At 43.6% G+C, this 20,067-nt stretch overlaps 1 protein-coding gene across 4 annotated transcripts in view; it reads left to right on the top strand.

Annotated features, from left to right (window-relative positions):
* LOC125459352 (leucine zipper protein 2-like) overlaps nt 1-20,067 on the top strand; it is a 333,928-nt gene that overhangs the window by 290,838 nt on the left and 23,023 nt on the right. The window lies entirely within an intron of this gene.

The following is a 20,067-nucleotide window of genomic DNA, read 5'->3' as shown; positions in this document are numbered from 1 at the left end:
TCCATTGCTTTTTGTGGGGAGAAAAAAACCCATCTACGTTGCTGATGACCACAAGGGCTGGAAACTGCCATCCTTACCTGGTCTGGCCTGCATGTAACTCTAGACCCACAACAATGTGTTTGACTCTTAACTGCCCTCTGGGCAATAAGTGCTGACCCAGCTGACAATGCCTTCATCCCATGAATGAATAAAAAAAACATTTTCCTCAGATTACTTTTGCTTCTTTTACTAATTATATTAAATCTGTGCTCTCTCATTCTCAATCCCCTTGTGAATGATATCATTTTTCTCCCTTTTTACTCTGACCAGAACCCTCATGATTTTGAATATTTAAATCAGATCACCTCTCAGCCTCCTCCTCCAAGGAAAACAGTCACAGCTTCTCCAGTCTATCTTCAGACTGAAATTAATGAGGCTAATAAATATAACCATTACCAACAGATAAATGCAGTTATCATTTGAAGATGGAAAACTGTGTTCCCAACCATCTTTCCTGAAAATTGACAAACTTCTGCTTTTATACCATAGAGGCAAATGTTTTCCAATTCTGAACACACCAACTCTTTATTTTTTCAATCTCTCATTGTAAAAGCAAGAAATTAATCAGTGTCTTGTGGGCACAGTATTGAATAACCCCAGTTAACATTTTAAAACATTGCCCCAATTCTAACACAGAATCAAATTTTCCTCTCATTCTCTGAACCCTGTTCGCACCAGGCTTTCCCAAGCCTGCAAACAAACTGAAGATCCAACAAGCTTAGACAAAACACATACTACTGAATACTATGGTAGTGAAATAACTTCATAGAGACTGGTATCCTGTCACCAAATCACCCTTCATTTACCTGTGCACTGTACACAGGCTGTGGGTAGATAGCTCGGAGTTAGTTGCCTAAACTGAGAAGATTCTAAACTCCTGGTTATCTCCTTTTTACTATTTTTTGGAAGGTTAAGTCACAAGATAAGAACCCATGGTGTTGGAGGCAGTATATTAACATGGATAGGGAACTGACTAACAGGCGGGAAACAGAGAGTTGGGAGTTTGTGTTCTTTTTCAGGCTGTTGACCAGTAACAAGTGGAGTTGCACGGGGATCAGTGCTGGGACTGCAACTGTTTACAAAGTATTATTAGTGACCTGGAAGAAGGAAATGAATGTGCTGCAGCCACATTTGCCGAGGATCTTGTGGTTTAAGAGGTCAAACTGGTTCCAATCAGTACATCAGGTGAAATAATGCTCTACTGACAGGAGTTCTGATTGCTCAAACTATCTGTCATCAGCCATCACGTTGCTTATCTCCTTAATTGACAGAAAGTGGAGGATTTTATGACAACGTAACCTCTGTTTGCAACATAATAAGAAATATTTTGCAAGAAACTTGCTGCAAAGTAAGTCACTTTGGTTCTCATAACTGCTCAGTTTTGTAATAGATTTGGTAACTTTGTTAGTATTGCAGGAGCTGTGATCATTGCCAGCTGACTGTTCAAGCTGTGAAGAGTGGAGTGCCTGCAGAGTGACTTCACATACATTGTACAAAAGCAGGATCTACCAACGCAAATAGGAAAATGACATATTATCTGTCGTGCTTCCACCACATGATCTGTAGGCCACTGCTTTATATTTGTAACTGTCAACGAAAGACATGTCATTTGCTTCAAAGCAATTAGCATAATATACTCATCCGTCAATGATAGAATCATTGACTGAAATCTCACTTGCAGCTATCTTGTTCATCTCTCTTCACCTATAATTAGCATAAAATGAAAGAAAATAAGGTGCTTAGATATAATTGTGCCTGACAATGTCGTGTCAAATCAGTAGCGCGTAAGTGAAGAATATAACACTGTAAGATGTAGGAGCGTTCAGCCCATTAAGGCCAACCCTGTAACCCCCACCCTGTTTTGGGAAGTGATGGCTCAGTGGTATTATCATGAGCCTATGAATCCAGCAACCCATAATATGTTCTGGGGATCTGGTTTCGAAACCTGCTATGGCAGATAATGGAATTTGAATTTAGCACAAGGACTATAACAGTTCAAAAAGGCAGCTCACCACCAACTTCTCAACCAAGCACCAGATGGAAGTGGCAACACAAATGGATAGGGTGGTAAAGAAGGCGTACGGCATGCTTGCCTTCTTTGGTGCGGCCGTTGAGGATTAAAGTTGGCAAGTCAAATTGCAGTTGAATTCCACTTCAATTCGGCCACATTTGGAGTGTTATGTGCAGTTCTCATCAGCAAACTATAGGATGGAGCTGGGGGCTTTGGAGAGGGTGGAAAATAAATTGACTAGGATGTTGTCTGGATTGAAGTGTATTAGCTATAAGGAGAGTTTGGATACACTTGGATTGTTTTCACTGTAACGTCAGAGGCCAAGTAGAGACCTGATAGAAATATATGAAACTATGAGAGGTATGCATAGTCTGAATAGTCAGAGTTTGTTTTTCCAGGGTGGAAATGTCAAATACAAGAGGCCATAGGTTTAAAGTAAGAGTGGGAAAATTTAAAGAAGATATGCAAGATACATTTTTTACACAGAGTGCAGCAAATGCCTGGAATGCGCTTCGAGAGAAGTTGTGAAACAGATGCTTTAGCATCATTTAAGAGGCATTTCGACAGACACATGATCAGGCAGGGAACAGAGACAGATGGACCATGTGTAGGCAGATGAGATTTGTTTAGAATGGCATCATGGTCATGTGATAATGTTGTCACTTTAAAAAGGTTATTTTGTCCTTGTTTTTATTTTGAAGAGAATTTTTAAAAGCCGAGGGACAGAAGAGTCTGTGGAGTAACAGTTTAACAATAGAAGGTTGTTTTGCAAATCATCTCATACCCAAGCCATCATGTTCTGATGACATCTACAAGTGTGAACAAGGTAGTATTCAGATGCCGCAAGTATTCAGGAAAACTGGCAGAATTTTATGGCTTATTGTAAGGGGAATTGAATGCAAGAGTAGGGAAGTTATGCTTCAGTTATACAGGGCTTTTATGAGACTATATCTGAAGTACTGTATACTGTACTGATCACCATATTTACAGAAGGATCTTAATACATTGAAAGCAGCCTAAAAAAATGTTTATTAGGCTAATACCTGGAATGAGCAGATTGCCTTATGCAGACAGACTAGGTAGCCTAGGTCTGTATCCTCTGGAGTTTACAAGAGTCAGAAGAGATTTAATGCAAGATATAAGTTCCTGAGAGGACTCAACTGGTTAGATGTTGAAAAGATGTTACCTCTTGTGAAAGAATCCAAATGCGGTGTAAATAATTTAAAAATAAGGGACTGCCCATTTGAAACAAAGATGAGGAAACAATTTTTTACTCTCAGAGTCTTTGGAATTCCCTTCCTCAGAAGGCGGTGGATGCAGCATCTTTAAATATTTTTGAGGCAGAGATGGATAGATATTTGATTACCAAGGTGATGACATTTTTGGGGATACACAGGGCTCAGAGTTGAGATTAAAATCAGATTAGCCATGATCTTATTGAGTAGCAGAGTGTACTTGAAGGGATGAGTAGCCCATTTTTGTTCCTTGTTTTATATGTTCATATGTTCAGTAAATGCTGGTCAGCCAATGATGCCCGGATCCCATATTTGAATTAAAAATCAATTTTAATGAGATCGTGGCTGATTTGAAAATCTTTAATTCCATTTTCCTGTCTTTTCCCCACAACCCTTGATTCCCTTTCTGATTAAATATCTATCTAAACCGTGACTGTGCAGCCCCTGCGGTAAAGAATTCCACAGATTCACTGCCCTCTGAGAAAATAAATTCTCCCCTTAACTGTGAAGCACCTTATTTCAAGGTTATGCCCTCTGTTCTGAGACTCTCTGAAAAACGGAAACAAAATCTTTGCATCTATGATGTGGAAAGGTGCAATGCCAAAACAGTTTACAAAATGAATAAGTATTTACCAAAGAAATTTGGACTATAACCAGAGTGTGCTTCTATCAAAGAATCCACTGAACTATTCATAACCAATACCATTCAAATAATTTCAATGCCTATCTTCCTATCTGCCAATCAAATTTGCTCTCTTTACGCTGCTAGAGAAGATCAGAATATTAGTGCTAAGATCAAAACAATTGTATCCATGAAAAACAGAATACTCACAATTGTAGGAAATGAAACCACTTTGTGAGTCAGTGTTCCCTATCTCCAGAAACACATCAAAATGCTTTGTTTGTATTATTTAGCAGCATCGAGGCGGATCATGTCATTAAAATTAAGATCTGGTCACCTTTAAAATGGAGAATACTATGAAATTAGCTGGACATAAATAAAGATAACTAGCCTTTGTGCAGCTGTTTAGCATATACATTCAAGCTGCATTTTCAGAAAAGCTCTTGATGACACATTAAGTTGTGGGCATAAGTAATAAAAGAAACTGAACAATTTCAAATAAATGCAACCTATGTAATGAACCACAACAGAATATTTACAAATGTACAAGGTAGTAAAAGAATTACAGTTTGATATGCAAGCATTTATTAAAGTTGGAATAATAGATAGGCTGTTCTACAAGCATGATCTATCTGCATGCTTTGTGGTAAATACTGACATGAACATAAAATCTTTTCAGTTTTATTGCCATTGGCAATAATTTTAAGTGGTTTCAAATAAATCCTTGCATCAAATTGTCTTTTTTTCCAAAAAAACTTCATGCTGGTTGTCATATTTCTATATAATTTTCAACATCTTAACAAATGTAATTATTGCATTACCTAGCATTTGTCCAGATCATAAAGAAGAAAGCAATAATTTTGATTATTCTTTTAGCAGATTTTGTTTCACAGACACCTGGTGGTACTTCCGATGTATTTATATTCGTTCGCCGTGCTCTTGAGTGCTGGTGTTTAATTTGTGAGTCACACATAATGACCTAACAGTGTGGCTCTGTAAATTAGGTATGAAGTTTATACACACATTACACAAACTGTGTTCAATGCTCCAAGCTTCAACATGTTCCTAAGCTGCAATTTCCTCCCCACATCCATTTTGGTTTGCCCCCACTTCAAATTATCTTAAATTTGCCTCTCATGTATTGCTGCGAAGACGGTAATCTGAACAGCTGAATACTTATTTTAGTTTTCTCATTCACCCCCACCCTAGCCAAGATTCCTACTTAGATCCTCCATCAAGGTGCAACTATTTCAAAACTATATTCCAGCATTTGGTCTATGTTGCTTCAGCCCCATAAAGCCTCAGAGCCTTTAGCCCTTGACCTAGTCCCATTCTTTACTCATTATCTGTTTTGTTCTGTCATTAGCAACTGCAGTATTGGAGGCTGCGACTCTATGTTTGGGGCACCATATTCACTTTCCTCTGCCCTTTTCATATCATTTCCGGCTTTTTAGAATTCCTTCAGGAATTTTTATTGTCATCTGTACTTTTGGTACCACTTCCTCACGCTGTTCTGCCTGTCTTCCTTTTTCTTGGCTATCCAAATTCTTCCCCAAACTGTGGCCCTCATCAGCTTGCAGGGCACTCTGCAGATAGAGTTTGGCCTCATTACTTGGTTCCCATTGAGACCTGTCCATTGTATGGGTTTGACACTGATGTGCCAACCTCTTCTTTTTATTCGTTCACAGGGTGTGGGCATCTGTAGCAAGGCCAGCATTTATTGCCAATCCCTAATTGCCCAGGAGAGAGTTGAGAGTCAACCAGGTCTGGAGCCATATGTAGGCCAGACCAGGTGAGGGCATCAGTTTCCCATTAATGAGCCCGATGGGCTTTATCTCAGGTCGCCATCAGATGCCATTAATTCCAGATTTTTGTTGAATTCAAATTCCAGCGCCTGCCGTGGCTGGAGGATTAATAGTCTAGCAATAATACCACTAGGCCATCACCTCACCTTACTGTACTTCGTTAAGCTCTGGTACGTCTTATCAGAAGACACTGGAATTTTTATTTTCATTTCATTTGTGGGACGTGAGCATTACTAGCTGAGCCAATTTTTGATGTCCATCCCTGGGTGCCTTGTGAGCTTGCCTCTTGAACTGCTGCAGTCGATTTGGTGGAGATGGCACGATAATGCCATTCAGGAGGAATTTCCAGGATTTTGACCTGGCAACACTGAGAAACGATGATACATCTCCAGGTCAGGATGTGAGTGACCTGGGTGGGCACTCACAGGTGTTGAAATGTATCTGCTGCCCTTGTCTTTTGAATGTAAGTGAGGATGGGATTGGAAGGTGCTGCTTCAGGAGCCTCTATCCACATTTCAATGGCAGTCTAAAGCCAGTCTAAAGTCTTCATTGGGTGAATAGATTTACAATTGTAGCTTGATTCCAGTGAAATAGATCAATGAAATACATTGGAAATTCCTCTTTTCTTCAAACTCAGTTGAAAACATTTGCATAATAAAGTACTGTACTTCAATTTGGAGAAAATCGCAGGATTAGTGAATAAGATTAATGAACGGCTCGATTATGAAATGAAACTTGTGTGAATAATCTAGGTTGTAAAAAAATAGCTGTGGTGGAGAAGCATGTTTTGTAGAACCTCTTGTACACAAGAGCTCATTTAAAGTAGACTTTTAGATAGTAAGGTATATTTTCCAAGTCTTTGTCAGTCTCCAATGTGGTTGGGAATTTTTCAGTCAAGTTGAATGCACGAAGCAAGCAAAAGTTCGTCTTACTATTTCAAATAAAGCTGCTTGTATCAAAAGTATGTTTAATTCTGAAACAATCTTTCATGAAATATCATGTACCTTTTGAGAATGAGCCACAGTTCATTTGAGACTCTGAGGAGGCATTTTAGCTTGGGGAGCTTGAAAGAACAACAAGTAAAACTCCTAGGCTTAGATTTTGGGCAGCAATAGAGGAGGGGCAAAGATGATAAGTTAAAATAGAGAAGAACCAGAATAGATGGTGGGAGGAATTTACAGCTAAGAACCATATTAAAGCTCACAGCATTGCACACCATTAGGAAATAAGAGCATGAGTACAATGTGGTTAGAAACTTCATACCTAATTTACAGAACCAAAACTGTAAGGTCATTTGTGTGACTCAAGAATTTAATGCCAACTCTGAGAGCACAAAGAACAAGTAAAAACATCAGAAGTACCGTCAGATATCTGCGAAACAAAATCTAAAAGCATAAACAAAATCATTACTTTCTTCTTTATGATCTGGACAAATGAAAAAAACAGGAAACCTCTGCATTGAGTAACCAATAAAAAGAGTTTTAGAATATAGAACACAGAACATAGAAAAGCACAGCACAGTACAGGCCCTTCGGCCCACGATGTTGTGCCGTGGAATAATCCTAATCCAAAAATAAACTAACCTAACCTACATTCCCCTCAATTCACTGCTGTCCATGTGCACGTCCAGCAGTCGCTTAAATGTCACTAGTGACTCTGCTTCCATGACTACTACTGGCAAACAATTTCATGCGCTCACAACTCTCTGGGTGAAGAACCTCCCTCTGATGTCTCCTCTATACCTTCCTCCTAACACCTTAAAACTATGACCCCTCGTGGCAGTCAACCCTGCCCTGGGGAGAAGTCTCTGGCTATCAACTCTATCCATGCCTGTCATTACCTTGTACACCTCGATCAGGTCACCTCTCTTCCTCCTTCTCTCCAGTGAGAAAAGTCCGAGCTCAGTCAAACTCTCCTCTTAAGACAAGCCCTCCAGTCCAGGCAGCATCCTGATAAACCTCCTTTGCACCCTGTCCAAAGCCTCCACATCTTTCCTATAATAGGGTGACCAGAACTGGACACAATATTCCAGTGTGGTCTCACCAGGGTTTTGTAGAGCTGCAGCATAACCTCGCAGCTCTTAAACTCGAGCCCCCATTAATGAAAGCCAAAACACCATATGCTTTCTTAACAACCTTATCCACCTGGGTGGAAACTTTGAGGGAGCTATGCACTTGAACACCAAGATCCCGCTTTTCCTCCACACTGCCGAGAATCCTGCCTTTAAGCTGATATTCAGCATTTAAGTTTGACCTTCCAAAATGCATCACTTCGCATTTATCCAGGTTGAACTCCATCTGCCATTTCTCAGCCCAGCTCTGCATTCTGTCAATGTCTCGCTGAAGCCTGCAATAGCCCTCGATACTATCAACGGCAACTCCAACCTTTGCGTCATCAGCAAACATACTAATCCACCCCTCAACCTCCTCATCCGAGTCATTTATAAAAACTACAAAGAGCAGAGGCCCAAGAACAGAGCCCTGTGGGACACCACTCAGCACTGACCTCCAGGCAGAATACTTACCATCTACAACCACTCTCTGCCTCCTGTCAGCCAACCAATTCTGAATCCAGACAGCCAAGTCACAATGTATCCCATACTTCCTGACTTTATCAATGAGCCTGCCATGGGGAACCTTATCAAATGCCTTGCTGAAGTCAATGTACACCACATCCACTGCTCGACCCTCATCAACCTGTCTCGTGACTTCCTCAAAGGACTCAATAAGATTTGTAAGGCATGACCTGCCCCTCACAAAGCCATGCTGACTCCCTTTAATCACGCTATGCTTTTCCAAATAGTCATAAATCCTATCCCTCAGAATTTTTTCCAAAACCTTGCTAACCACAGACGTAAGACTGACTGGTCTGTAATTTCCAGGGATTTTCCTATTTCTTGAAAAGAGGAACAACATTTGCCTCCCTCCAATCTTCCGGTACATCTCCCATGGAGAATGAGGAAGCAAACATCTTTGCCAGTGGCTTAGCAACCTCCTTTCTCACTTCCCAGAGCAACCTAGGGTAAATCTGTTCTGGCCCTGCGGACTTATCAATCTCAATGTTTGTCAAAATTTCCAGCACATCAACTTCCTCAATCTCGATCTGTTCAAGCCTGTTTCCCTGCTCCTCAAAGTTTTCATTCACAACAAGGTCCCTTTCCTTCGTGAAAACCAAACCAAAAAACTCATTTAGGGCTTCCCCTATCTGCTCAGACTCCACACACAAGTTCCCTACGCTATCCCTGATTGGGCCTACCTTCTCCCTGATCATTCTCTTATTTCTTACGTATGAGTAAAATGCCTTCGGGTTCTCCCTAATCCTTCCTGCCAAGCCTTTTTCGTGCCCCGTCCGAGCCCTCCTCAGCCCACTTTTGAGCTCCGTCCAAGTATGCCTGTAATCCTCTAAAGCTGTGCTAGACCCTTGCTTCCTCCACCTCACGTAAGCTGCCTTTTTCTTTTTGACAAGAAGTACCTCTGTACCCATCATCCAAGGCTCCTTAATCTTACCCCTTCTTGCCTGTCAAAGAAAGGAACAAATTTATGCATCACTCACCACAATTGCTCCTTAAACAGCCGCCACATGTCCAAACCATCATCTCCAACACCATTCATGACCTCATCACCTCAGGGGACCTCTCACCCACCGCCTCCAACCCTATTATTGCCCAACCCCGCACGGCCCTTTTCTATCTCCTTCCCAAAATCCACAAACCTGCCTGCCCTGGTCGACCCATTGTCTCAGCCTGTTCCTGCCCCGCCGAATTCATCTCCACCTATCTGGACTCCATTTTCTCCCATTTGGTCCAGGAACTCCCTACCTACGTCCGTGACACTACCCACGCCCTCCACCTCCTCCAGAACTTCCAATTCCCTGGCCCCCAACGCCTCACTTTCACCATGGACGTCCAGTCCCTATACACCTGCATTCCGCATGCAGACGGCCTCAAGGGCCTCCGCTTCTTCCTGTCCCGCAGACCCGACCAGTCCCCCTCCACCGACACCCTCATGTGCCTAGCCGAACTTGTCCTCACCTTCAACAACGTCTCTTTTGATTCCTCCCACTTCCTACAGACAAAGGGGGTGGCCATGGGCACCCGCATGGGCCCCAGCTATGCCTGCTTCTTTGTAGGTTACGTGGAATAGTCCCTCTTCCGCACCTACACAGGCCCCAAACCCCACCTCTTCCTCCGTTACATTGATGACTGTATCGGCGCCGCCTCTTGCTCCCCAGAGGGGCTCGAACAGTTCATCCACTTCACCAACACCTTCCACCCCAACCTTCAAGTTCACCTGGGCCATCTCCAACATATCCCTCACCTCCCTGGACCTCTCAGTCTCCATCTCAGGTAACCAGCTAGAAACTGATGTCCATTTCAAGCCCACTGACTCCCACAGCTACCTAGAATACACCTCCTCCCACCCACCCTCCTGCAAAAATTCCATCCCCTATTCCCAGTTCCTCCGCCTCCGCCGCATCTGCTCCCACGATGAGGCATTCCACACCCGCACATCCCAGATGTCCAAGTTCTTCAAGGACCGCATCTTTCCCCCCACAGTAGTCGAGAACGCCCTTGACTGCGTCTCCTGCATTTCCCACAACACTTCCCTCACACCCCGCCCCCGCCACAACCGCCCAAAGAGGATCCCCCTCGTTCTCACACACCACCCCACCAACCTCCGGATACAACGCATCATCCTCTGACACTTCCGCGATCTACAATCCGACCCCACCACCCAAGACATTTTTCCATCCCCACCCTTGTCTGCTTTCCGGAGAGACCACTCTCTCCGTGACTCCCTCGTTCGCTCCACACTGCCCTCCAATCCCACCACACCTGGCACCTTCCCCTGCAACCGCAGGAAGTGCTACACTTGCCTCCACACCTCCTCCCTCAACCCTATCCCAGGCCCCAAGATGACTTTCCATATCAAGCAGAGGTTCACCTGCACATCTGCCAATGTGGTATACTGTATCCATTGTACCCGGTGTGGCTTCCTCTACATTGGGGAAACCAAACGGAGGCTTGGGGACCGCTTTGCAGAACACCTCCGCTCGGTTCGCAATAAACAACTGCACTTCCCAGTCGCGAACCATTTCAACTCCCCCTCCCATTCTTTAGATGACATGTCCGTCATGGGCTTCCTGCAGTGCCACAATGATGCCACCCGAAGGTTGCAGGAACAGCAACTCATATTCCACTTGGGAACCCTGCAGCCCAATGGTATCAATGTGGACTTCACCAGCTTCAAAATCTCCCCTTCCCCCACCGCATCACTAAACCAGCCCAGTTCGTCCCCTCCCCCCACTGCATCACACAACCAGCCCAGCCTGTCTCTGCCTCCCTAACCTGTTCTTCCTCTCACCCATCCCTTTCTCCCACCCCAAGCCACACCTCCATTTCCTACCTACTAACCTCATCCCACCTCCTTGACCTGTCTGTCATCCCTGGACTGACCTATCCCCTCCCTACCTCCCCACCTATACTCTCCTCTCCACCTATCTTCTTTTCTCTCCATCTTTGGTCCGCCTCCCCCTGTCTCCCTATTTATTCCAGAACCCTCACCCCATCCCCCTCTCTGATGAAGTGTCTAGGCCCAAAACATCAGCTTTTGTGCTCCTGAGATGCTGCTTGTCCTGCTGTGTTCATCCAGCTCCACACTTTATTATCTTGGATTCTCCAGCATCTGCAGTTCCCATTATCTCTCCACATGTCCGCGGTGCCCTTTCTGTGGAACAATTGCTCCCAATCTGTACTTCCAAACTCTTGCCTGGCAGCGTCATAGTTTCCTTTACCCCAGTTAAATATCTTCCCCTGGTAACTGCTCCTTTCCCTTTCCATGGCTATGGTAAATGTGAGGCTGTTGTGGTCTCTGTTGCCAAAGTTTCCTCCCACCACGAGATCTGACACCTGCCCTGGCTCATTGCCGAGCACCAAATCCAAAATGGCCTCCCCCCTCGTCGGCCTGTCCACATACTGAGTAAGGAAACCCTCCTGAACACACCTGACAAAACCGGCTCCATCCAAACCATCTGCACTAAGGATGTTCCAATCAATATTGGGAAAGTTGAAGTCACCCATAACAACAACCCTGCTACGTTTGCACTTTTCAACAATCTGCCGGCCAATGAGTTCTTCGATCTCCCTACTGCTATGTGGGGGCCTGTAGAAAACCCCCAATGCTATTCCTAACTTCCACCCAAACTGACTCAGTCAATAAACTTTCCTTGGCAACCTCAGCCCATACCACCTCAGTAGACGAGTCCTCATCAAAAGTTCTTGCAGTCACCATTATACTGTCCTTGACCAACAAAGCCACACCTTGTAACAAAGAACACTTGTAACAAAGTTCTCTTTACAAGACAGAGCTATTTGACTGGCAGTTCAATAACTATGGACATTGGAAAGTGAGGCTCTGACTGGGTCAGTACGACACTGGGACTTGCTCACTCCTTTCCATAAAATATAGGAGCAGAATTCGGCCAAAAAGGAATGGAATATTCAGACAGGAAAACCATTGAGATAAGGTAAGATTCAATGAGGGATAATTGGGTGGCACAATGGCTCAGTGGTTAGCACTGCTGCCTCATAGCACCAGGGACCCAGGTTTGATCCCACCCTTGTTGGAACAGTTTATACATTCTCCCTGTGTCTACTCGGGTTTCGGCTGAGTGCTCCAGTTTCCTCGCACAGCCCAAAAATATGCAGATTAAGTGAATTGGCCAGTGTCTGGGATGTGTAGATTTTCAGATGGTCGGTGCAGACTTGATGGGCTGAATAGCCTCTTTCACATTGTTTTCGTTCTAGGAGGACAGTCATGAGGGTGAGGTGATAAAAAGTGGGAAATTGAGAAGGAGACCAGTCAGGGAGGGAATTCAGGAAGAGGATGACTGGGAAAGAGGTACCAGGTGTCCGTGACTGAGTGTGGGATCACAGTGAAGTCAGAAAGATCAACCTTGCATCTCCTGTTTCCGTGTTCAAATAAGTATATTTTTTAAACTTCCCATTCTTGTGATGTGTTGCTGTTTATTTCTTACTTGGCTGTCCTGAGCGCTTTACACAGTCTCAGTACTGTGGGCAGGATTAATCCAACTAAAAATAACTCGTTTTTAATTGCCTGAGCCACTGATGACGTTGTTCTGTTTTCAGTGTCTGGTTTAATGTAAATTAACACATCTCAAGCAGAGTACAGATTGAAAAGGAACATTTAAAGGGCAAATATTTTATGAAATTGGATGGAACACAAAATCAACTCATCATGATCTGTGTATTATTTTTAGAGTAAAGGATGACCTGACTGTCTTGCTGAACAAAGGAGGTTGATTTATAATGAACTAATCATTGTGTTTATAATTATTGCACTGATCTTTCAACTTTGTATTCTGAATTGGAGTGAGCCAGGAGAAAAAAAATGCTGTCAATAATTTAAGTCAGATTTCAAGAGCAAGGAGGATGTAAAAATAAGTCACACGATAAAAATATGCAGTTGTCTCATTTTCCACATCATCAGTTTGTTTCAAAGTGTTTCACAGCCACAATTTTTTATTTGATTGTGGTCACTGTTGTAATGTGGCAAACAAAAGGTGGCCAATCTCGCACACAGCAAGATCCCAAGAGCAGTGTTTTGAATAAGTGACCAGATGGGGCTAGGTGCTGATTGAGAAACAAATGTTGATCAGGTAAACTCTGTTGCTCCTCTGCTGTGACAATCCCCTTGAAGACAGATGGGATCATGGTTTAATATAGCACTTAGAAGCCAGCATTGCAAACCGTACAGCATGCTCTCAATAATGCATTATGGTGTCTGTGCTCAGTTGTGGGAGTAAGGCTTGAACTCAGAGCCCTCTGACTTGAAGGCAAAGATTGCGTTGTTCAGCACCTTTAGCAGATATCATTTTCTAAATTTTGATTTTTTTAAGCATCACTGTCTGAATTATTTACATCCTAGAGACTAATCAGTCTGGTTACAAATCAATTTTTTAATTCAGGCATGGGATGTGGGCATTGCTGTGTGCTAGCATTTATTGCCCTTCCCTAGTTGCCCTTGAGAAGGTGATGGTGAGCTGCCTTCTTGAAGTGTTGCAGTCCATTGGGTGTATGTCCACCCACAATGCCCTTAGGAAGTGAATTCTAGGATTTTTACCCAGTAACAATGAATGAATAGCGATAACAAGGTGTGGAGCTGGATGAACATAGCAGGCCAGGTAGCATCAGAGGAGCAGGAAAGCTGACATTTCGGGTCTGGTCCCTTCTTTTCCAAGTCTGACTGGTGAGTGGCTTGGAGGGGAACTTGCAGCTGATATCATGTTCCCATGTATCTGCTATCCTTGTCATTCTAGATGGCAGTGGGTTGTGTGTTTGGAAAGGTGCTGTCTGAGGACCTTTGATGAATCTCTGTTGTGCATCTTGTAGAAAAATACAACAAAAAGACATTTTTTTGTAAAAATAAAGGCCATTTTAACTCATTCATACAGGAAATTAATGTTGTGCACCTCAAAAAAATTTATAAAATCATGACAGGTGTAGATAGGGTTAATAGTAGGCATCTTTCCCCTAGGATGGGGGATTTCAAGACTAGGGGACACATTTTTAAGTTGAGAGGAGAGAGAATCAAAAAAGTCATGATGGACCATTTTTGCTACACAGTGGAAGGTGGGCACAATTACATCATTTAACAGACCTCTGGATAAGTGCATGAAAAGGAAAGGTTTGGAGGGATATGGGCCAGGAGCATGCAGGTGGGACTAGTTTAGTTTGACATTATGTTTGGCATGGACTGGTTAGACCAAAGGGTCTGTTTTCACACTGTATGACTCTATGACTTTTGTATTTAAGTCTCCATTAACCTACAAAATACAGAAGAGGAGAGGGGATGAACTAAGTAACCAAAACATTTCAGTAAGATCCTGCCCTTTAGCTTTGGGGCTTGACGTGCAACACTACAGCCTGCATTCTGAGCCTGGATTGACAAAACTTATTTAGTGAACGCAGGAGGATCTGTCCATCATTCCTGAAAGGCAACAATCTTATCAACCCACTTGTCAACATTTTGACAAGATATTTTTCATGGTCACTAGTTCAGACTAAATAAGAAAAACGTCATGTTGTGAATCTAGTGCTCCTCGAAAATCCTTTGGCTGTGATTACAATGTCAGCCACTTGGGATGAGCAGAAGAAATTTTCTCCCAGAATTAAGACTAAAACCGTGCCTCTCAGATTTGCAGATACTCAACTGCTGGAGCTCGTTGTTTACAACGATGCTGCTTACCTTCATAAAGTTTCATGAAATAGCATTCAAAGACGCTGGCGTGAACACAGATGTGGTGAACAGATAATATAGGAGCAAATTACTGCAGATGCCAGAATTTCTACTGGAAACAAAAAGTGCTAGAAGTCAAAGCAGGAAAGACAGCATCCATGGAGAGAGAGCAGGCTAACTCGATATGACTCTTCATCAGAGCTGATGTGGTGTAGAGCAGACAGTGATGAGGGGGGAGGTGAACTGCTGGGGGAGAAAAGATGTTGATATTTCAGGTTACATGCTCAGAATGTGAGAATGGCAGAACAATGGTGTGTCTAACTGCCTGTTAGTGGAGCGGAAAGAGGACGCAGCAATGAAAAATGTAACAAATGAAGCTAAAAGAATGGGAAGGAATGAGAGTGGGTTCACAATCTGAAGGTGTTAATTCCACAGGTTTGTCAAGTGTCTAGTCTGAAGATAAAATGTTGTTCCTCCATTTTGCCCGTGATTTGCTTACACTGCACTATCAACACCCTTTCTCCCCCAGCAATTCAACCCCTCATCAGTGCATTAATGCTACCCTCCTTCCACACTTCACGTCAACTCAGATGAAGATTAGGATTATTTCACGGCACAACATCGTGGGCCGAAGGGCCCGTACTGTGCTGTACTTTTCTATGTTCTATGTTCTATGTTCTTAAGAGTCATCTAGAATTGAAACGTTAGCTTGCTTTCTCTCCGTGGTTACTGCCTACCCCATTGGCATTTCCAGAATTTTTTTTTCAGCTCTGGTCAGCAAATAAGCTACAAGATTTGATCAAGATGACACAATTTAGCTCAGGTTCCAAATGCTGAGAAGGCTGGTAAACATTCAGCTTGTCACCAGCATTTTACGAATACCCGACCCAATGCTCTAGTTTGATGGCCGTGTTCGATGGATATCTAAAATTAAACAAAAACCTGTGGATGCTGAATGTTTAGCAGAAATTGCTGGTGAAACTCAGCAGGTCTGGCAGCATCAGTGGAGAGAAAGCAGAGTTAATGTTTTGAGCCCAGTGACCATTCTTCAGAGCTGGATTCGAAACATTAGCTCAGCTTTCCCTCCACAGACGCTGCCAGGCCTGCTGAGTTTCTCTCTGAATTTCTGTTCACCTCTATTATATTTTAAAGTTATGCTACAAACCCAGTCAGCATTACAAAGAAAGATGGATTAAAAGCGGTCGATTTTGATAGTTCCTTCAATTTCTTCTGCACCATTGCCTTTACTGCCTTGAAGGAAATGCCACTATATGCAAGTTTCTCTCTGAGCCATTCACCATTCTTAGTGAGAACTGTGCTGACAATTCTTAAATGTCACTAGGCCAAGATTATTGGCATGATTTGGTAACAATGTTGCTCTTGTACAAGCGTCACATGAATAGCAGTAGTTCCAGAGGCCACCTTGGCATCCCATTCTGAGCAGCAATTAGGGATGGACACGAACCATTTATCTTGCCAGTGGCACTCACATGTCATTAAAAGAAACAAAAAGTTAAGTTAAAAACCTGTTCTCAAGATGTTAACATCAAAGATGCAATTGTGTGTCGCAATGTGAGGTATGAATCTGGACCAAAAGATTTCATTATTTCCTGGTATTACAATCACCTCCGAGGGATTGTTATAGAACCATCATGTTCCAGAGATCTACAGCAGAGAGAAAAGCACTTCAGCCCACCAAGTCTGTCCTGGTCAAAAGCAACCACCTAACAATTCTAATCGTGTCAGTGATAATGGGAACTGCAGATGCTGGAGAATCCAAGATAATGAAATGTGAGGCTGGATGAACACAACAGGCCCAGCAGCATCTCTGGAGCACAAAAGATGCTGCTGGGCCTGCTGTGTTCATCCAGCCTCACATTTCATTACCTAACTATTCTAATACCATTTTTCGTACTTGGCCCATAGCCTAGAAAGAAAGCATCTGGTTCACTAATATCCTTCAGGGAAGGAAACTGTCATCCTTATGTGGTCTGTCCTTCTGGGATGTGTATTAAATGCTAGCTAGGAACAGCCTCATACTGCAAGTGAATTCAAAAGGAAAGACCTTGTGTGCTTTGGCTATGTTAACAGTATTCCTGAAATACTTCCACAATTATCAATTATCATGTCTCATTTAAAATGCTTTGTCTGGGCTATGATCTCAAGCGAGACCATCAACATTTAAAAAGAAATTTGTAGTTCCAGCTATTAACTGAAATAAATTATGCCAAACAGTTTAATGTTTCAAGCAAACTCTTTTACTGAGATAACAAGGTGTAGAGCTGGATGAACACAGCAGGCCAAGCAGGATCAGAGGAGCAGGAAAGCTGACATTTCGGATCTGGACCCTTCTTCACAAAAATTTTTCTGAAGAAGGATCCAGACCTGAAACATCAGCTTTTCTGCTCCTCTGATGCTGCTTGTCCTGCTGTGTTCATCCAGCTGTACACTGTGTAACCTCAGATTCTCCAGCATCTGCAGTTCCTGCTTCTCTTTTACTGTGTCAGAATTAAACAAAGCAACCTCTGCTAATTTTACACAATTTTCCATAAACCCTTTTTTTTGAGCCCACAGATCGAAATGACTGCTTCCCATTCTGTGTTTTAATTCCCCTCAAGAATTCAATGCTCTGGCATATTTGTGCTCTCCCCCAGGAGCAAAAGCAAGGTTAAAATTGTGATCACAGATAATGGGAACTGCAGATGCTGGAGAATCCAAGATAACAGAGTGTGAAGCTGGATGAACACAGCAGGCCCAGCAGCATCTCAGGAGCACAAAAGCTGACGTTTCGGGCCTAGATCCTTCATCAGAGAGGGGGATGGGGAGAGGGTTCTAGAATAAATAAGGAGAGAGGGGGAGGCAGACCGAAGATAGATAGAGGAAAAGATAGGTGGAGAGGAGAGTGTAGGTGGGGAGGCGGGGAGGAGATAGGTCAGTCTGGGGAAGATGGACAGATCAAGGCAGGACATGGTCGAGCAGTTTCAAGGCCGAAGAGATTACAAGAGCGTTCCAGTGGGAGAGAGATTCACTTAGGTTGGTCCAGAGGGAGGAGGGTAACTTCTTCAGGTTAAGCATCCCTGGAAGAGGCTTCGCAGTGAGGTTAAAATTGTGACCACAGATAATGGGAACTGCAGATGCTGGAGAATCCAAGATAACAAAGTGTGGAGCTGGATGAACACAGCAGGCCAAGCAGCATCTCAGGAGCACAAAAGCTGACGTTTCGGGCCTAGACCCTTCATCAGAAAAGGGGGATGGGGAGAGGGTTCTGTAATAAATAGGGAGAGACGGGGAGTCGTACTGAAGATGGATAGAGGAGAAGATAGGTGGAGAGGAGAGTATGGGTGGGGAAGTAGGGAGGGAATAGGTCAGTCCGGGGAGGACAGACAGATCAAGAAGGTGGGATGAGGTTAGTAGGTAGGAAATGGAGGTGCGGCTTGAGGTGGGAGGAGGGGACAGGTGAAAGGAAGAACAGGTTAGGCAGGCGGGGACAAGCTGGGCTTGTTTTGGGATGTTGTGGGGGTGGGGAAATTTTGAAGCTGCTGAAATCCACATTGATACCATTAGGCCGCAGGGTTCCCAACCGGAATATGAGTTGCTGTTCCTGCAACCTTTGGGTGGCATCTTTATGGCACTACAGGACGCCCATGATGGACATGTCGTCTAAGGAATGGGAGGGGAAGTTAAAATGGTTCGCGACTGGGAGGTGCAGTTGTTCATTGCGAACTGAGCGTAGGTGTTTTGCAAAGCAGTCCCCAAGCCTCCGCTTGGTTTCCCCAATGTAGAGGAAGCTACACCAGGTACAGTAGATACAGTATACTACATTGGCGAATGTGCAGGTGAACATCTGCTTGATGTGAAAGGTCATCTTGGGGTCTGGGATGGGGATGAGGGAGGAGGTGTGGGGGCAGGAGTAGCACTTCCTGCGATTGCAGGGGAAAGTGCCGGGTGTGGTGGCGTTGGAGGGGAGTGTGGATCGGACAAGGGAGTCACGGAGAGAGTGGTCTTTTCAGATGGCAGACAAGGTTGGGGATGGAAAAATGTGTTTAGTGGTGGGGTTGGATTGTAGATGGTGGAAGTGTCGGAGGATGATGCGTTGTATCCGGAGTTTAGTGGGGTGGTATGTGAGGGCTAGGGGGATTCCCTTTCAGAATCCTCTCCCCATCCCCATTTTCTGATGAAGGGCCTAGGCCCAAAACCTCAGCTTTTATGCTCCTAAGATGCTGCACAAGCAAGGTGATTGTTTTTGAGGATTCACTTTAATTCCTCTTGGTGACACTGAGTTCTCCAAGGTATGAGATTCCTTGTGATCCTTCTACTAGTATTCAGCCAGATAATCCCCAAACTCACTTTAAGCCTCTAAGAAGTGTGACACAGAGGCTCAATCATGAGTTTCACAGTCTTCCTGCTTATGTCTACAGCTCTATCCAATTTGATAGATTGATTTATTGTTGCATGTACCGGAGTACATTGAAAAGTTGTGTTTATGAACAGTACAGGCAAATCATAATAAGCAAGGATGTACAGATCAGAGGTTGTGAAAAATTTAGATAGAGGCATTTCCAGTTACTCCAGCTCCAGATGCAAAGATGCCTGTGACTGTGAGAAAATACACAGATAAAAGCACCGCACCTGTACACCACATCTCCATGGTGATGTTATACACTTGTTGTTCTGTACTTGCAGGTCAGAAGGGTGGCCATGGGTGCCTGCATGGGCCCCAGGTATACCTGTCTCTTTGTGGGGTATGTGGAATGTTTGTTGTTCCAGTCCTATTTTAACCCCCATCTATAACTCGTTCTCCAGTTTATTGATGATTTCATTGGTGCTGCTTCCCTCCCTCATCCAGAATTGGAAAGGTTTATCAGTTTCACTTTGAAGTTCCATTCTGCTTTCAACTTCACATGGTCCATCTGTTCCAACGCTGACTCCTTCTTTTCCTTCCTCAACACCTCTGTTTCCCTTTCTGAGCATAGGCTAGCCACCAATATCCATCACATAGCCACCAACCTTCTTAGTTACCTTGACTATGCATCGTCACATCCTACTTCTTGTTCCATCTGTCCTGTTCCTCCATCTCAGTCACATCTGTTCTGAAGAT

Source organism: Stegostoma tigrinum, chromosome 17 (assembly GCF_030684315.1).
Source record: "Stegostoma tigrinum isolate sSteTig4 chromosome 17, sSteTig4.hap1, whole genome shotgun sequence".
Lineage (NCBI taxonomy): Eukaryota > Metazoa > Chordata > Chondrichthyes > Orectolobiformes > Stegostomatidae > Stegostoma > Stegostoma tigrinum.
Note: the sequence above shows the minus strand (reverse complement) of the source record. Positions and strands in the feature narration are given on the sequence as shown.